This window comes from Lepidochelys olivacea (genome assembly GCF_965140295.1).
Source record: "Lepidochelys olivacea isolate rLepOli2 genome assembly, chromosome: 1".
Classification (NCBI taxonomy): Eukaryota; Metazoa; Chordata; order Testudines; family Cheloniidae; genus Lepidochelys; species Lepidochelys olivacea.
This window is the reverse complement of record NC_140411.1, coordinates 326665719-326685950: the sequence shown is the minus strand read 5'-3', so window position 1 is coordinate 326685950 and position 20232 is coordinate 326665719. Positions and strand designations below refer to the sequence as shown.

At 42.8% G+C, this 20232-nt stretch overlaps 1 protein-coding gene across 2 annotated transcripts in view; it reads left to right on the top strand.

Annotated features, from left to right (window-relative positions):
* The window catches only part of PRKAR2B (protein kinase cAMP-dependent type II regulatory subunit beta), a gene marked incomplete at its 5' end in the record, with an annotated part of 158311 nt that overhangs the window by 13193 nt on the left and 124886 nt on the right, over positions 1 to 20232 (top strand). The window lies entirely within an intron of this gene.

The window sequence follows — 20232 nt, the reverse complement described above, 5'->3', positions numbered from 1 at the left end:
TTTCAGGTGTGTCTTTACTCACCTAAGTCATGCCTCATGGTCTACACTGCTATGTATACCCAAGCTAGGGGAGCTATAGGGTTATGTACACCACGCGTTGCCAAAAGAAGCATTCAGTGTAGATGCACCCTTAACGTGTTCGAATGGTAATGCGTGAATTCCTGTTGGTCTCAATGTTAGTATTGTCTTTATTGTGTAACCTTCTTTCTAAGTTGATGAAGTTTTTTGTGTGGTGAGCAATAGCTTGCATTTTAAAACAAAATTTAGTATGGCGTTATGCCATAATATGTTCTTCTAGGAAGGAAAAGGGTAGTTTTAAATTAATAAAGATGTTTAGTTTAGAGAGAGAAGAGTGGTAGGCCAGCTGTTACTGAGGCTATGGCTACACTAGAGAGCTTACAGTAGTGCAGCTGCACTGATGCAGCTGTGCCGCTGTATGCTCTGTAGTGCAGCTGGTCTAAGTTGACGGGAGAGAGCTCTCCTGTCAGCTTAATTACTCGCCCCCCCGTGAGTGGCAGTAGCTATGTCAGCAGGAGGAGCTCTCCCGCCGACGTAGCAAAATGTCAACACCAGCATTTATGTCGGCATAAGTTATGTGGTGCAGGGGGGTGGCTAATTGACACCCCTGAGCAACATAACTTATATTGACCTAAGCATTAGTGTAGCCATAGCCAGTGTTTTTTCTTAGTGCCAGCTCAAGAGTGTAGCTCCGACTATTTGGTGACGGGTTCTTTTACATACCTTAGGGGCATCATGATAAAGACCAAGTAAAATAATCACAGTTATTAAACATGGCTATTTTATTGTTAAAGAAAGGAAAAGAGAACATTAGACGAAACAATACAAATGTCTGAACACAGACAATAAAGTGGTTGCTTCTATTACAATCTCTTCTTTGTCTCCATGGAGAGCTTTTAACAGAGATTGCATCCCTGAGAGTGAATACCTCTGAGGGTGCTTTCATCTTGACAAGTAAGGACCAAAGTATGCTATTTTCCAAAATTATTGTGAATTTGGTTTTAATATCTTATTAGATACTTAAAATTGTTTATATAGGGGAAAAATAATTTGTTTAAGGGCAAATGAAGATGGTGTAGTTGTTAATAATAACCTAAACAGTTTATAGTTGCGCTAAGTAACCAATCTTAATTCCATACTTAAATATCTTCTTTGATTTCATAGAAAGTTACTTAAAAGAAACCATTTAGGGAGCTGTCTTAATACAGGCCAATTATGAATATTAGGAATCTTAAATTTTGGGCATGGCTACGCTTGCAGTTGTAGAGGGCTTTGAGTTAAACCAGCCTTCGGAGAGCGCAGTAGGGAAAGTGCTGCAGTCTGTCCATACTGACAGCTTCGAGCGCACTGGCGTGGCCACATTTGCAGTACTTTCAGCGGCATTAGGAGCGGTGCACTGTGGGCAGCTATCCCAGCATGCAAATGACTGCAACATGCTTTTCAAACGGGGTGGGGTGGGGTAGAGTGAGACAAGGAGTGTGTTGTGTGTATGTGGTGGGAGAGAGAGTGGGTTTTTGGGGGGCTGAGAGCATGTCAGCATGCTGTCTTGTAAGTTCAGACAGCAGCAGACCCCCTTCTTCCCCCCGCCTCTCTCTCTCACACAGCATTCCACACTAATGGCTTGCTTTGTCTCAGAGCAGGTAAGCAGCCGGCTGTCAGAAATGGAGTTTTCAAAGGGCATTTCCACATTCCTGCAGTGATTCCAAAACAATGACAAAAGTGGCCACTTGACTTAAGGGTATTATGGGACGTTTCCAGAGGCTGATTAGAGCACAGTAAAGCAACACCTCGTTCACACTGGTGCTGTGGCGCTCCAGCGGGGGCGCAGCAAATGTTATTCCATTCGCTGAGATGGAGTACCAGCAGCACTGTAGCCGCAGAGTCAGAGTGCTCTACGTGCCTTGCCAGTGTGGATGGGTAGTGAGCTTGTGCACCCAGGGCTCCTTTATTACGCTGTAATTCACAAGTGTAGCCAAGTCCTTAGTTACATCCCACTATTTCTCTGCTTACCAGTGTTTAGCTTGAGTCTCCTCTCTAGGAATTCGTGGTCTACATGGTGATCAACAAGAGAAACTGTTAGTCTTAAATTACAAGAACATTTCAATAAATTACAAGAACATTTCAATATTCCAGCAAAATCATTACAAGAGTTTTAAATCTAATCCTTTGGTAGTGTCTCAGTTAACTTCCTCTCACTAATGCATATTGAAGTCTTAGGGAAGTTCTTGGATTGATTTCTTTTTGAGTTTTCTCTGTTTTTTTTTTATCTGCTTGTGAAGTGCTGTTTCTGAGCAGGGTAGCAGAAGTTGTGTGTGAGTGGTGCTCACTTCAGAGTTTTTGTATCCTTCTCCTTCTTATTTTAATGAAATTATAGGAAAACACACCTCTTTCATAATGACAGGTTTTAGAGTAGCAGCCGTGTTAGTCTGTATCCGCAAAAAGAAAAGGAGGACTTGTGGCACCTTTTTCAGGCTTGTTTAGATTCCAAGTTAGTTGCTGTCACACTTTCATTGGCTTTATGCCTTTGGGGTTTGCTTAGGTGACACATTAAGTTCCTGAACTGCAGTCTGTTTGATAATATGCAACATTTCTTTAACTGCTTTGTTCTTCTTGTGGCAGAAAAGATCCAGATAACTAATAAAGTTAATTTCAAGTTTCTTTTTATTTAGTCCAGTCTCTGCAATATTCTCTCAATTTTTAATATTAGAGTCTGACAGGAAATGAAATTTTATTTTCAAAAAGTCTCAATCCTCCTGTTCTTTATACAAAAGTTTGTAGTTCTCAGAGAAGTCTTTTAATTAAAGAACTCTTACAAAGCCTTTAGCTTAAATAATTAAAAATTATTGACTTTGGAGGAATGATTCTTGTCTTCTGGAGTTGGTTGAAGGTTTGCTTGTGCACTGCCAATAATTAATTAATTCCACATTAGTATACATATTCTGTACTTAATGGCTTCTCACACTAGTTTAGCAAAGTTGTTAGATTCCATGTTGATCCATAAAGCATTTTACCATTTGCATAACAATGATATTAGGCCTCATGTTGGGAGCATTGCATTTAACTAACATATTTGCAAATATGCATTTCACAAAGGTGTTTGCTATTTCAATAATTAAGAAATAAAAGTTTAAAACATCCTAACTATTACGGCAACATGGACAGAAATCAGTTTTCATTAATAACTATGTATTGCCTTTTCTATTAAAAGAGAAGTAAAATATAACCAGAAAATAAAATGGCAAATATAGCATGCAGAATCTCCAAAACGCAGTTAAGACAATTCTATATCTGTTCCATCAGACACTGAGCAGTGTCAGGATTTAGGCAGCTTTGACCACACCCACCAGCAGAAATTTTGGTGCCTAAATCCCCATGGGAACCTGTGGGGTTAGCTGGCAGCTGTGCAGTGGTTTTGTGAATGTCAGTTGTGCCTAAGTGTTGGACTCAGGCACCTAAAAAGGCAGTGAGTTGCCTAAGTACCTTTGTGAATCTAGCCCAGAAAGATTAAGTGACTTGCCCATGCTCTCACAGGAAGTCTATGGCAGAGCAGGGCATTGAAAACAAGTCTCCTCAGTCTCAGACTAGCACCTTAACTGCTGAAGCATCCTTTTCTCTAGGGTGGTCATCAAGGGGAAAACAGATAAATAGATTCCAAGGCCAGAAAGGACCACTATGATCATCTAGTCTGACCTCCTGAGTACCACAGGACACAGAACTTCCCCAAAAATAATTCGTAGAGGATATCTTTTAGAAAAACATCCGATCTTGATTTAAAAATTGTCAGTGATGGAGAATCTATCATGACCCTTGGTAAATTGTTCCAATGGTTAATTACTTTCATTGTTAAGAATTTACATCTTATTTCCAGTGTGAATTTGTCTAGCTTCAACTTCCAGACACTGGATCATGTTGTACTTTTCTTGGCTAGACTCAAGAGCCCATTATTTAACATTTGATCAGTGTAATATTATATAGTATAATCAAATCCTCCCTTAAACTTCTCTTTATTAAGCTAAATAGATTGAGCTGTTTGAGTCTGTCACTGTAAGGCATGTTTTCTAATCTTTTAATCATTCTCGTGGCTCTTCTCTGAACCCTCTCCAATTGATCAACATCCTTCTTGAATTGTAAGCACCAGAACTGAACACAGTATTCCAGCAGTGGTCACACCAGTGCCAAATATAGAGGTAAAATAACCTCTACTGCTACTTGAGATTCCCTCTTTATGCATCCCAGGATTGCATTAGCTCTTTTGGCTAAGCGTCGCACTGGGAGCTCATGTTCAGCTACTATCCACCATGACCCACAAATCTTACTGAGAGTCACTGCTTCCCAGGACAGAATCCCACATACATAGGTGCTGGAACTAGAGGTGCTTAGGGTGCTGACACACCCCATGGCTTGAAGTAGTAATAACAACCCAAATACATGATCTCCACCCCCCCACTATAAAAATAGTTCCAGCACCACTGCTCCCATATGGCCTGCATACCATTATAGCCCAAACCTGCACCTTAACTATGAGTTTCATTGCTTTTGTGGATTTAATTTAGACCCACATATCACAATTTTGTTGCACATTTTGAAATATCTCTTATGACCACATGAATGTGGAAGAAGTTGCCCTAAGTCATTCTACTGTATCATGAAAACACATTTTTAAATGTTTGCATCTTTGATTTGACAGTCCATGACAGCTTCATTAGTCTGACATGTAAAAATATATTCATATTTTTAAATGCATATCATTTTCAGAGAATTTGTGGATGGTCATATGAGATTAATTTAAAATTTAATTTAAAAAAGCATTTGAGATGTACTATAGTTAATTTTGCAGATGTGTGGGTGAATTTGAATTAATGTCTCTGCCTTTTCAATTTTCTGTTTAAAATACCACAAGACATCCAGGCCAAATCCTGTTTATTTTATTTAAATAAGTAGTCCATTAGAAATGATAAGAGCTGGAGGCCAAGATCTCTGGAAAACTCTTGCTCAGAGGTTTATCCATTTCTTGGAAATGCAGAAGATACTATCCAGCTGGAAGGAGTCCAACACCATTTTGTTGTACAAGAAGGGTGATTATGAAGGTCTAAAGAACTATCGTCCAATGTGCCTGCTCTCACATGTCTACAAGCTATTCACCAAAATAATAACAAACCAACTCTAAGAGTCTGGACGAGCAGCAGCTGAGAGAGGAGGCAGGCTTTCAAAGGAATTTCAGCAGATTGGACCATATTTTCACTATAAACCAGCTATTGGAGCACTCAAGGGAATACAAATTCCCTTTATGCATTGCCTTCGTTGACTATGAAAAGGCGTTCGACAATGTAGAGATCAATGCAGTGTTGAAAGCTCTTGCAGAGCAGGGCATCGACACAAACTATATCAAACTACTAAAGGAAGTAAACTCTGACTGCACTACGGATATAACTCTTTGACACTCCCCTTCACATCCCGGTGAAAAAAAGTGTGAAGCAAGGAGACATGGTTTCATCAAAACTCTTCACAGCCTGCCTCAAAATGGTAATGAGGCGGATGAACTGGAAGGGCGGAATCAGCGTCAACCTAGAGCAGTTAAACTGTCTCAGATTTGCGGACAATCGATGGACTACAGCTGTCTCTAAGTAGTTCCCACAGGAACTGAAACAACCACTTGGCCAACATCCAAAGAGATGGGAAAATTTTATCGTGAAAAGGCATAGCTGCACATGGAGAAGGAAGTCCAGGATAAGAGAAGAATGGAAGACGTGTTGTGACTGGCACAATCTATATGTGAGCTGAAGGACCAATTGATTAAAGGGATCAAGGTGATGGAGATTTCACAAGCTCCCTGGGCAAGTTGTTCCAGTGCTTAATTACTCTGACAGAAAGTTTTTCCTAATGGTTTGACATGACTTGTTCTTGACAAATCCATGCTGACTGTTACTTATTACCTTATTATCATCTAGGTGTCTGCAAATTGATTGCTTACTTATTTGCTCCATTATCTATGTGGGTACTGAAGTTAAACTGGCTGGTCTGTAATTCCCCGGGTTGTCCTTACTCCCCTTTTTATAGGTAGGCACTATATTTGCTCTTTTCCAGTCCTCTGGAATATCTCCCGTTTTCCATGACTTTTCAAAGATAATCGCTGAGGACTCGGATATCTCCTTGAGTATTCCTTGAGTCAACTCCTTGAGTATTCTAGGTTATATTTCATCAGGTCCTGGTGACTTGAAAACATCTAACTTGTCTGAGTAATTTTTAACTTGTTCTTTCCCTCAGAATCTACCTCATGTTCACTGGCATTCACTATGTTAGAATTCTGATAGCTACCAATCTTCTGGTGAAAATTGAAATAAAAACGGCATGTAGGATTTCTGCTACTTGCACATTTTCTGTTATTTTCTTTCCCCACTCATTGAGTAATGGACCTAATATGTCCTTGGTCTTCCTATTGCTTCTAATGTATTTGTAGAATGTTTTCTTGTTACTCTTTATGTCTCTAGCTATCTGAATCTCATTTTGTGCCTTGGCCTTTCTAGTTTTGTCCCTACATGCTTGTGTTGTTTTTTTATATTCATCCTTTGTAATTTGACCTACTTTCCACTTTTTGTTAGGACTCTTTTGAGTTTCAGATCACTGAAGATCTCCTGGTTAAGCCAGGGTGCTCTCTTGTCATCCTTCCTATCTTTCCCGTGCATTGCTCTACATCTCTACAGCCTTAGCTATCAGCCAGTTGGCTTTTAGCTCATGCAGCAGAGCAGGGATCAGCAACCTTTGGCATGCGGCCCGCCAGGGTAATCCCCTGGTGGGCTGGGCCGGTTTGTTTACCTGCCACGTCCGCAGGTTCGGCCGATCGCGGCTCCCACTGGCTGGAGTTCGCTGCCGCAGGCCAATGGGGGCTGCGGGAAGCAGCGCGGGTCAAGGTATATGCTGGCCGCAGCTTCCCGCATCTCCCATTAGCCTGGAGCGGCAAACCATGGCCAGTGGAAGCCGCGATTGGCTGAACCTGCAGGCTTCCCCTGGCGTGTCGTGTGCCAAAAGTTGCCGATCTCTGCAGTAGAGGCTCATGCACTAAGCTCCAGAGATTCCAGGTTCAATCCCGCCCCCTGATGACCGGGGTCTGTCAGCGTTACAAGTGGGGGCTCATCTGGAATTTCAACTGGGAAGTCTCTGAAGTCTCAGCTAGGGAAAGTACGTAACCCAAACACCTCCTGGGTGTGGTGTTCTGTCCCACCTAGTGGCACTGAGACCACACACAGAGAGATTGAGTCTATTCTACAGCCTTAGCTAATAGCCAGTTGGCTTTTAGCTCATGCAGTAGAGGCTCATGCACTAAGCTCCAGAGGTCCCAGGTTCGATCCCACCTGCCAGCAACCAGGGTCTGTTGGTGTTACACAAGCATGAGCGTCCTGAACATCTTTGTTGATTTGATAGGCCACTTACATGATTTCAACTTAAACCTATGGGGTGAAATCACAATGTAGTGGATCTCCACAGCAGTGTCACTTCATTTCAAAACAGAGTCTCTTCAAAAGTGATTTGGACATTGCAGAGATGCTACATTTCCTGACGTTGCTAAACTGCCGGGACACTGCAGATGTGAATCAGATGGCATCATCTCTGGACAGGCTTCTTCAAATCTTCCAGCAGAGATTCCAAGAATTAGAAAGTGTTAAAGACATCTTCCTGTTTGTAACAAACCCATTTTTGGCACTTAGTGTGATCAAGTAAAAGCATCCTTTCCAGACGTTGAAAAGGCAAAATTACAGCTGGCGCTTACTGATTTACAAGCGGATGAAGTGCTTAAGGCGCGGCACACTGACACTACATATGAAACTTTCTAGATAACTCTTGTGTTGCACTCCAGTTATGCACACTTGAGGAAGGTGGCCTTTAACATTTTGACTAAGTTTGGCTAGACATACGTCTGTGAGACAGCTGTGTATTCTCTCCATTCTGACTGATAATCATCTGTGCAATTGCCTCCTTTTTGCCTTGACTGAACTCACTCCAAACCTTTTCCAACAGAGGACCTATCACTTTTTCCCACTCATGGCAAGTAGTATAATTATACAATATTCATTCATATTTCATTTTAAATTTGTATTGCCATATAAAATTACATTTTCAGTAGTGATACTACAGTTTTAACAGGTATTTCACAGAAATTATTCATGAATCTTTTGCTTAATACATGTGTAGGTGGGTGTGTATTTGTTATTGGAAAGGCTTGAATCATAAAAGATAAAGCATTTATGTGTACTAAGTGTTGTTTTCTTTCAAACTCTGATACTTATATTAAATAAACCACAAAAGGCCTGAGAGTTTTGAATGTTTATCTATCTATATACACATTGCCTACAATAATGTTATTTGACAAAACACATTCAAAACTTAAAACAGTTGTCTGAAAGTGTTTTAATGTTAATATTTGCATCTATTTGACATTTTATCTATCTACTTTCTCAAGGTTATTTTTAGGTTATACTGTGATTTGATTTTTCATTTAAAATGCACTAAAAATTTAAGCAATAGGCCCTGGGTATATTATGTAGCCTTGTATGTGTTCATTGAACAGGAGCACTTGCCATGTGAAAAATGTTTCTCTGGATTCCAGACCTTCACTATACCTTGACCAAGAAACTTGGTCCTTTACAAAAAAATAATTGATTACCACGGGTTAGACATAACCCCATGAGTTGATATGCCCTTCATTCACTACTCTTTAAATACCTCTGACTTGTCCAGTAAGAGGTGTTTTAAAAGTATACTCTTCGTTTCCTGTCTTACACAATAGAACTCTGCAGTTAGCCCCATATGCCTCTCCAATATGCAGCTCTCTCATGGTAATATAGTGTTTCTCTGCATCATTTTGTTCTTTTTAAATATAAACTTGCCATCAGATCTTCAGCTGGTGTAAATGGGTGAGGCTCTGTTGACTTCAAATTCTCAGTCTTAAAAAGACTTATTTATACTAGCTGAGAAGCTCGTCCTGAATTTGTGTTGGCTGCAGGATCATTCAGTGATAAAAATTGGCAGCAAACTGAAGAGTGCAGCTGGCATCCTTTCTACTACAGTACATTCAACTCTTCTGAACTGGGTAATGTAAACCCAATGTAGACCATCAGTTTCCTTAGTGATAGCTCAGACCTTTTTATTTCCAGGTCAACTAGTAGGGACCGCCATGAATAATCATAAATATATTTATAAGAAGTTTAACAACCCTCTCCCCTTCATTCTAGTTTATATACATCTGAGAGTAGTGTGGAAGATTGTACAGAATAAGCATAAAGATGCTAATTTAGAATTTATATTATTTTGTGCCTGCTAGGGAATATGTGGATGGGAGGAACTTTAAGGGGGAAAAAGGAGGAGGAGGGGGGGAGAGCGAGGTAAGAGATACTGACATTTGTAGAACAGAAATATGCATTGTAGATTAAGTAAATTTTAATTTAAATATTTGTAACTGTCATTGATGATGTGTTTCAGGTTGTTTCATTTTGCACATACTATTCAATTCCATGTTCGTTCTGAGTTTTTAGTTAGACTTAGCCCAGTCAGAATTTAGCTGCTGTTATAAAAGGCGTCAGATGGCATGTTAATGAAGCTAATTATGCAGCTGAGCACAAGGTGTTCATTCCATATGTAAGCATTCTAAATCTGGATAGAATTCTGTAGCAGGAAAACTATTTACTGTAATTGGCTGAGATCATTTCAAGCCAAAGAAAGAATAGGGAGAACCAGTTACATCATGGCTGAGGAAGGTGTTGCTATTTTATTCTGCAGGAATTTTTAGTGTCAACCATTATATCTTAACCTTTATATCCTGACAGTAAAGAATCATTATTGATCTAATATAGTAGTGTATCCTTAGTTTACCTACTGATATATTTTTTGGGAAAGAACATAAGTTTACAGTATTCCACAAAATTTCTCTGCCTCCAAAATATACTTTTCGCTTCTTCCATGTCTTGTTTAAGGTCAGCCTACTGTGACTAGTAATATACTTTACTCTGATTCAGGGATTTTACTCTCACTCCTCACTATAAGCCCATATCTATTGTGGTCTCATCTAGTTGTGAGTGACCTTTTAATTGAGTGAAGAAGAATATGATAGGATCACATAACAATAGTCATTTTTCTGCACCTTAGACAAGTGTATTTTGTAATATTTTTCATTGTGTACTTGTTAATTCTGTACTTACGATTCAGTATCTTTATTAACTTACATTTTTATATTATTATTTTTCTTTAATTTATGTATTTTAATCCTATTATCAGCACCCAAGTACTTTTTTCTTTTGACCTAGCAACATAGTCTTTCTTAGGTTCAGTCTAAGCTTAAGGGAAGTTCTAAGCCAATTTAGCTGTGCGTTCATGCTGGGTATAGGCTGTTGTAGGTGGCTTTTGCAGAATAAAGCAATGAAATAAGATGCTAACTTATGATAGGAGCAATAACAATGCCTATAGCCAAGCATTTACAGGTGTTAACATTCTAAGGGGCCTTTTTCAGCTTCTTGTAACTTTGTCAGCCTTTTGGACTGAGATTTTGGTGGGGGCTGGCTCACTAGTGAATTTGGTGGAAAGTTTGAGCAAAATCAGTTCAGCTGTTTGAGATTGAAGAGAACAGAACAATACTTTTCTTACCACTTAAAAAAAATTGTGACTTTTTTTTAACAGTCCTAGTGTCTCAGGAGTTGGTAACAATCCCTACATTGTAGCTGTCCTTTCAGGGTATGTCTACACTGCAATTAAACACCTGCGGCTGGCCTGTGTCAGCTGACTCAGGCTGGGGCTATAGGGCTATAAAGTTGCAACATAGACATTTGGGCTTGGGCTGGAACCTGAGCTCTGGAACCTGAGCCCCTGTGTAGACATTACCTCAGAAGGTCAGAGAGTGCCAGGGCTTGTGCTCCAGCCTGAGCCCAAAAGTCTATGCTGCAATTTTTATAGTCCTTTTAAATTTTATGAGCCCGAGTCAGCAGATAAAAGCCGGGTGCGGGTGTTTAATTGCAGTGTAGACATACCCAGTGGTCTGGTGAAAGCTAATTGAAAATCATGGTAATTTTAAAAAATGTTACTTACAAATGGATACTAGATTTTGTAAGTCTTAAGTCTGTGAAAATTCTGTTGGTTCTGTACATGTGCACTGCTTAGGAAACTTCACAGGTAATTTGTTACATTTTTATAAGCTGAGAAGAGTGATGACTGCCAAGCAGCTAGCAAAAGGGATCCCCCCTCACCATTTCCTTGCTGTTGCTGTTAATATGTTCCCAATCAAAATGACCTATAGCCTAGGGGAAGGACCACTTAGCTGTCTGTTGGGAGACTATGCATTCTAGTCCAGTATTTTCCACTGGCTGGCTTTAATGCTCTACGCTTCATAACCCATACTTCGCTTCATATGTCCAGTCACTTCAACAAAACCATGGAAATTAGACAGTCCCCAGATTATATCAACTGGGAAAGTGGCCAGTTTCCTAGCATTGATTATTTGTTTTCAGTGATTATAAGAGCACCTATCCTAAGGATCTAGGGGCTTCATATATTATTAGTAAATACAGCTCATACAAATTCTTAAATAGAAGTATGGACTTCTGGTTAAGGAGCTGGAGTGGGACTCAGAAGAACCTGGCTCAGGTCCTGGTTTTCACACACACTCTCTAAGGGTATGTCTATGCTGTGATAGAAAGCCTGTGTCACTGATCTCAGAGCTTAGGTCAGCTGACTCAGGCTCGCTGGGGGTGGGGGGTGGGTGGGTGTTGGACTGCAGAGCTATAAAATTGCACTGTAGATGCTTGGGCTCGGACTGGAGCCCAGGCTCTGAGACCCTTTCCCCTTGACATACCCTAAGTCACCTTGGGGAAGTCCATCTCTCTGTGCCTCAGTTTCCAATCCGTAAAATTGAGAAAATACTTCCCTGCCTCACAGAATGTTGTGAGGATAAATTCGTTTTGTGTGGAAGGTGCTCATATACTGTAGGTTTAGGGCCCATGCAAGAGCCTAGATAGAAAAATATTGTAAGATAACCTCAAACAACCCCACCTTCCAGTTAAACAAAACAAAACAACCTTCAAACAGTTACGTTGGTCTGTTTTGTTTTTTGTTTTTTAAAAGACTCCATCCTCTCTAATGATCCCAGCCACCCCAGAATTCTCAGCCTTCCTCAAACACCTGAGAAAATTGTTGGGCCTTGTGCATGTGCTGAATGTTTGCAAATTTGATTATTTCAGATCTGTTGAGAGTAAATATTAGGTGTACAAGAGGTACTCTTAGCTATGCAGATCCCAGGCCATTTAGACTTTAAACCATAAGTCAAGAGCAAAATCTTAAATTCCACCCAAAAACTAATAGGTAGCTAATTCAAATTAAAAATCACCTATGCATATATGTACTTTTTCTGATCTAATTTAAGTATTTATATGTAATATATTTTTGGAAAGATACTCCTAACAACTGGAGAGCAGCTTTCTATATTTAGCTAAGTTTTTGAAAGATTTTAAGGTGATAGCCATGTAGATTGCATTGTAGCATTCTGATGACAAGGTGACAAAGATGTGAATAACAATAGGGAAGCCTGCATTTGAAAGAAAAGATTCTGACTAAACATAGATTAGTGGTGAGGGGGAAGCAGTTCTGGTCACTGCTGCTGTCTTTGGGCTTGTCTACACTTACAGTGCTGCAGTGTAAGCTGCACTGGTGTAGGTGCACTGCTGTAGTGCTTAGGACTTGGCTACACTTGCGAGTTACAGCGCATTAAAGCAGCCCCGGGCGCCCTAGCTCACAACCCATCCACACTGGCAAGGCATGTAGAGCACTCTGATTCCATGGCTAGAGAGCTCCTGGTACTCCACCTTGGCAAGAAGATTAACGCTTGTTGCGCCTTGGCTGAAACTCCCGGGCGTCAGTGTGAACGAGGTGTTGCATTACTGTGCTCTGATCAGCCCCTGGAAACGTCCCATAATCCCCTTAAGTCAAATGGCCACTCTTCTCATTGTTTTGGCATCGCTGCAGGAATGAGGATATGCCCTTTGAAAGCTCAGTTTCTGACAACAGGCATGCTTATCTGCTCCGAGACAAAGCAACCATTACTGTGGAATGCTGTGTGTGTGTGTGAGAGAGAGAGGCAGGGAGAATCGGGGGTCTGCTGCTGTCTGAACTTACAAGACAGCATGCTGACATGCTCTCAACCCCCCAAAAACCCACTCTCTCTCCCCCCACATACACACAACACACTCCCTGTCACACTCCACCCCACCCCACCCCCCATTTGAAAAGCACGTTGCAGCCACTTGTTTGCTGGGATAGCTATGCACTGCTCTCTGTGGCCATTGCAAGAGCTGCTAATGTGGCCACACCGGTGCACTTGTAGCTGTTAGTGTGGACAGATTGCAGCGCTTTCCCTACTGTGCTCTACGAAGGCTGTTCTAACTCAAAGCACTCTACATCTTCAAGTGTAGCCATGCCCTTAGGGAAGACACTACCTACGCCCAAGTGAGCGCTTCCCCTGTTGGGATAGGTACTCCACCTCCCCGAGAGGCGGTAGCTATGTTGATGGGAGAAGCCCTCTGTCGACATAGCACTGTCGACACCGGTAGTTATACTGACATAAGTTGGTCATGTAGACAGGGTGACCAGATGTCCAAATTTTATAGGGACAGTCCTGATATTTGGGGCTTTGTTTTAAATAGGTGCCTATTATCCCTCACCCCCATCCCAATTTTTCACACTTGCCATCTGGTCACCCTAAGCGTAGACCAAGCCTTACAGAAGAGATGAGACACTAATAAAATCCCCCAGGCACTGGATGTGTGCAACAGCAGGTGCTGATGTAATAAATAAGGAGGTTCACATCTGCATCATCTCGTCCATTTACATGTCGCAACTAGGTGTCATTTGTATTCTCTTTAATAAATTAAACTTGTGGCTACTGTACAAAGATTAACAAATTTATTAGAGCATAAGCTTTTGTGGGCTATGACCCACTTCTTCAGATATATGGAGGAAGTGGGTCATAGCCCATGAAAGCTTATGCTCTAATAAATTTCAGAGTAACAGCCGTGTTAGTCTGTATTTGCAAAAAGAAAAGGAGTACTTGTGGCACCTTAGAGACTAACCAATTTATTTGAGCATGAGCTTTCGTGAGCTACAGATCGATCACATCGGATGCATCCGATGAAGTGAGCTGTAGCTCACGAAAGCTCATGCTCAAATAAATTGGTTAGTCTCTAAGGTGCCACAAGTACTCCTTTTCTTTTTTCTAATAAATTTGTTAGTCTTTAAGGTGCCATAAGACTCCTCGTTGGTTTTGCTGAAACAGACTAACATGGCTACCCCTCTGAAACTTGTACAGAAATTATAAATTGGGGCCTAACTTTTTTTTTAAATAGGAGCCTAAAATTAGACTGTATACTCTTAAATGCTGAGCTCCCAGTAGCTTCCACTGAAATGAACGGGAGCTGCTGGGTGGTCAACAGGTCTGCAAGTTAAATCATTTTTTAGGCACCCATTTTCTAAAAAAAACTTTGCCTAAATATCTAGCTGTTAGGTTTGTAAAGGAAACCTTCCAAGTGTGGGTTTAAGCAGGTTGTTTCCTGGAGTCTGCAGATAGACAAACAATATCTGTAGGACAGGTGTGAATTGCCCAGTTTGTCTCATTAAACATTGACTCTGAACCCTAGTGATAACTAAGGCTAAGATTATGTCATGGGGGTTGTGGAAGTCACAGACAGCAACCTCCTTGACATTGGGGATCCCACAGCAGCCCAGCCTCCGTGGGTGGTGGGGGACCCTCCTGTGGCGGCGGGACCCCTGCAATTGAACAGCCACTGCTGGCAACCCTGAACTGCCCAGCCACCGCTGCTGGCTGGCATCCCCCTTGCAGCTCCCAGCCACCAGCGGTGGTGGCAGAGGGACCCTGGAGCTGCTCAGTGGGAGGAGGGGACCCCTGGTGCCCCCCCTACCTCCGCAGTTCCCTGGCCACCACCACTGGCAGGGACCTCCCTGCAGCTCCTCTGCCGTCGTGAGCAGTGGGCTACTCCCAGCTGCCAGCGGTGGCAGCAGAAGGACCCTGGAGCTGCAGCCAGGAGCCTCCCACAGCTCCCCAGACTCTGCCACTAGCAGGGTCCCCTCCCCCCAACTCCAGTCCCGCAGGGTGGTGGTGGGGACCCTCCCAACTCCAGCCCTGCAGGGCGGTGGGGGACCTCTCCCAGCCACTGGGTAATGGGGTCCCTGCAGCTCCCAGCCACTGCAGGGGAGATGGGTCAGGGTGCTGGATCCTTCTCCTTCCCCATTTTGTCAGGGATGTTTTTAGTAAAAGTCAGGGACTGGTCATGGCATCTGTGACATTTTGTTTATTGCCCATGACCTGTCGCTGACTTTTACTAAAAACATCCCTGACAAAATCGTAGCCTTAATGATGATAATTGAATACATGGTGAATTCTCATGTACTTATTGAGCATGCTTGACAGCTCACGCATGACAACCTCTGGAATGGCTAGTGGGTGTAGGGGGCACTAAGTTCACCAGATCAGGGTTTCCTTACAATTCAGGTTTTGCAGCCTGTCTGTGAAAAATCATTGCACAGGTTAACCTGTTGCAGCCTCCGATATAGTTTAAAATTGGAAGCAGAGATTTGAATACCTTTTTTCCCCTTAGCTAAATGACTTTGAGTGGTTCTTATGAGACAAGGACTGAGTACATTGGTATAAGCAGTAATACCAGGATGAACTTATAAAGCAAAAATGTCTGACAGTACTGTGCATCATAATGCATGCTTCAGATAACAAGAACAATTAAATATAACAAGCATTTTCTTTAACCTACTTTTATATTCTGACACAGAAAATTAATCCATCAAACAAAATTTAAGTTTCTTGTTTTTAAAAAAGGAAAAAATTGTAGATCTGCTTATGTGGAAACAAATACGCTCTCCAAGAGCAGTATTCCCTTCCTATTGTTCTGTTTGCTCCTACAGCCACTTTCAGCATGTTGGGTTACCAGTCTAAAACAAATTGAAAGCTCCTTCAGGCAGGGCTTTTGTTTTTTTATTTGTATGTAAAGCATTATGCACACCAACAGTTTTGAATAATAGTGTCAAGGTTCCTCCCCCACTCTGAACTCTAGGGTACAGATGTGGGGACCTGCATGAAAAACCTCCTAAGCTTATCTTTACCAGCTTAGGTCAAAACTTCCCCAAGGTAACAAATATTACCCCCGTTATCCTTGGAATGGCCGCTACCACCACCAAACTAATACTGGTTACTGGGGAAGAGCTGTTTGGACGCGTCCTTCCCCCCAAAATACTTCACAAAACCTTGCACCCCACTTCCTGGACAAGGTTTGGTAAAAAGCCTCACCAATTTGCATAGGTGACCACAGACCCAGACCCTTGGATCTTAAGAACAATGAACAATCCTCCCAACACTTGCACCCCCCCTTTCCTGGGAAATGTTGGATAAAAAGCCTCACCAATTTACATAGGTGACCACAAACCCAAACCCTTGGATCTGAGAACAATGAAAAAGCATTCAGTGTTTTACAAGAAGACTTTTAATAAAAAAATAGAAGTAAATAGAAATAAAGAAATCCCCCCTGTAAAATCAGGATGGTAGATATCTTACAGGGTAATTAGATTCAAAAACATAGAGAACCCCTCTAGGCAAAACCTTAAGTTACAAAAAAGATACACAGACAGAAATAGTTATTCTATTCAGCACAATTCTTTTCTCAGCCATTTAAAGAAATCATAATCTAACACATACCTAGCTAGATTACTTACTAAAAGTTCTAAGACTCCATTCCTGTTCTGTCCCTGGCCAAGACGACTACAGACAGACCCACAAACCCTTTGTTTCTCTCCCTCCTCCCAGCTTTTGAAAGTATCTTGTCTCCTCATTGGTCATTTTGGTCAGGTGCCAGCGAGGTTACCTTTAGCTTCTTAACCCTTTACAGGTGAGAGGAGCTTTCCCCTGGCCAGGAGGGATTTCAAAGGGGTTTACCCTTCCCTTTATATTTATGACACGCCCCCCAAATCTCAGCTAGGGTGAAACACTGGCTGGGATTTCTTCCTGGAGCTCTAGGAAAACAGAGTTAATAAGACACATGCATCTCTAAATATACTACCAAGTACATAAAGACTAACAATATTTTCCACATCTCAAGGACGATTTTAACCAGTTGATTCTGGGAAACTTTCACGGGAGAGTGCATCAGCCACTTTGTTAGAAGCTCCTGAGATGTGTTGGATGTCGAAATCAAAATCTTGGAGAGCTAAACTCCACCGAAGAAGTTTTTTGTTAGTTTCTTTGACAGTGTGAAGCCACTTTAGTGCAGCATGGTCGGTTTGCAGGTGGAAACGCCGTCCCCAAAGATATGGGCGTAGCTTTTCCAGAGCGTAGACAATGGCATAACATTCTTTTTCAGTGACTGACCAGTTGCTTTCCCTCTCAGACAGTTTTTTGCTGAGAAACACTACAGGGTGGAATTCTTGATCAGGTCCTTTCTGCATTAAAACTGCTCCCACACCACGCTCGGATGCATCTGTGGTTACTAGGAACGGTTTGTCAAAGTCTGGGGCCCTTAGTACAGGGTCAGACATGAGTGTCGCTTTAAGCTTGTTAAAGGCCTTCTGACACTTTCCGGTCCACTGAACAGCATTTGGCTGTTTCTTTTTGGTTAGGTCTGTCAGTGGGGCAGCGATTTGGCTGTAGTGCGGTACAAATCGTCTGTAATAACCGGCCAAGCCTAAGAAGGATTGAACCTGTTTCTTTGACTTTGGGACAGGCCACTTTTGGATAGCATCCACTTTGGCCTGTAGGGGGCTGATAGTTCCTTGACCCACCTGGTGTCCAAGGTAAGTCACTCTGTTTAGGCCTATTTGACACTTCTTAGCCTTAACAGTTAGTCCTGCCTCCCTTATGCACTCAAGGACTTTTTGTAGATGTTCCAGGTGGTCTGCCCAGGAATCCGAAAATATGGCCACATCGTCAAGGTAGGCGACTGCATATTCTCCTAATCCCGCTAGGAGACCATCTACAAGTCTTTGGAAAGTGGCGGGTGCATTTCGCAGCCCGAAAGGGAGTACATTAAATTCATACAGCCCGAGATGTGTGATGAAGGCTGACCTTTCCTTGGCAGATTCATCTAGCGGTACCTGCCAGTACCCCTTGGTTAAGTCCAAGGTAGAGATGAACTGGGCCCTTCCCAGTTTCTCTAATAGTTCATCTGTGCGTGGCATGGGATAGTTGTCTGGGCGAGTTACAGCATTTAGCTTACGGTAGTCCACGCAAAAACGTATTTCCCCATCTGGTTTGGGAACTAGAACCACTGGAGATGCCCATGCACTTTCAGAGGGGCGGATTACACCCATCTGTAACATATCCTGGATCTCCCGTTCTATAGCAGTTTTAGCTTGAGGAGACACCCGGTAAGGTTGGACCCTAATTGGGTGAGCATTACCTGTGTCAATGGAGTGGTATGCCCGTTCAGTCAGTCCTGGGGTGGCTGAGAACGTTGGCGCGTAGCTAGTGCACAGCTCCTGGATCTGCTGTCGCTGCATACGCCCAAGGGTCATGGAGAGGTTCACCTCTTCCACACCACCAGCACATTTCCCTTCGTAGTAGACACCTTCAGGCCACTCAGCGTCGTCTCCTCCCTGGGCTGTAAACTGACAAACCTTTAATTCTCTGGAATAAAAGGGCTTTAGAGAATTAATATGATACACCTTAGGCTTTCGGTTGGAGGTGGGGAATGCTATGAGATAATTAACAGCTCCCAGGCGCTCCTGGACCACGAATGGCCCTTCCCACGATGCTTCCATTTTATGGGCCTGGAGCGCCTTTAAGACCATGACCTGGTCTCCTACTTTCAAGGAATGCTCTCTGGCATGTTTATCATACCAGGCTTTTTGCTCTTTTTGAGCATCCTGTAAGTTTTCTCTAGCAAGGGCTAAAGAAGTTCGGAGGGTGTTTTGTAGGTTGGTTACAAAGTCCAGAATGTTAGTTCCTGGAGAAGGTGTAAATCCCTCCCATTGCTGCTTCACCAACTGCAATGGCCCCTTAACCTCACGGCCATATACAAGTTCAAATGGGGAAAACCCTAAACTGGGATGTGGTACAGCTCTGTAGGCAAAGAGCAACTGCTGCAATACTAGGTCCCAATCATTGGAGTGCTCATTTACGAATTTACGTATCATGGCCCCCAAAGTTCCATTAAACTTCTCCACCATGCCATTTGTTTGATGATGGTAAGGAGTGGCAACCAAGTGATTTACCCCATGAGCTTCCCAAAGGTTTTTCATAGTTCCTGCCAGGAAATTAGTCCCTGCATCTGTGAGGATGTCGGAGGGCCAACCTACCCTGGCAAAAATGTCTGCTAGTGCCTGGCACACACTTTTAGCCCTGGTGTTGCTTAGAGCTACTGCTTCCGGCCATCGGGTGGCAAAATCCATGAAAGTCAGTATGTACTGCTTTCCTCTGGGTGTCTTTTTCGGAAAAGGACCCAGAATATCCACAGCTACTCGCTGAAATGGAACTTCAATGATGGGGAGTGGCTGGAGAGGAGCTTTGACCTGGTCTTGGGGTTTTCCCACTCTTTGGCACACCTCACAAGACTGGACATAGGTAGAAACATCCTTGCCCATTCCCTCCCAGTGGAATGACCCCCCCAAACGGTCTTTGGTCCTGTTCACCCCAGCATGGCCACTAGGGTGATCATGGGCTAAGCTCAAGAGCTTGGCCCGGTATTTAGTTGGAACTACCAACTGTCTCTGAGGATGCCAGTCTTCCTGGTGTCCCCCAGAAAGAGTTTCCTTGTATAAAAGTCCTCTTTCTACAACAAACCTGGATCGATTAGAAGAGCTGAGAGGCGGTGGGTTGCTCCGTGCCGCCGTCCAAGCTCTCTGGAGGCTTTCATCTGCTTCCTGTTCGGTCTGGAACTGTTCCCTTGATGCTGGAGACATCAGTTCCTCATGGGATTGTGGACCTAGGCTTGGTCCCTCTGGAAGCGATATAGGGGATGGAGCTGTTTCTGTTGACTGTGAACCGCTCTCCGCTGGTGCACTATGTTGGGATTCAGGCTCCGGCTGAGCCTCTTGTGTAGGGTTATCGGCTGCTGCCAGTTCAGGTTCGGTGGGGCCCTCTGGTGTTGAGGTTGCAAGTACTGGATTCAGTGCTGACACGGGGTCTGGTGTTGGTTGTTCGGCTGGTTCCGGTTCTGGGACTGGTTC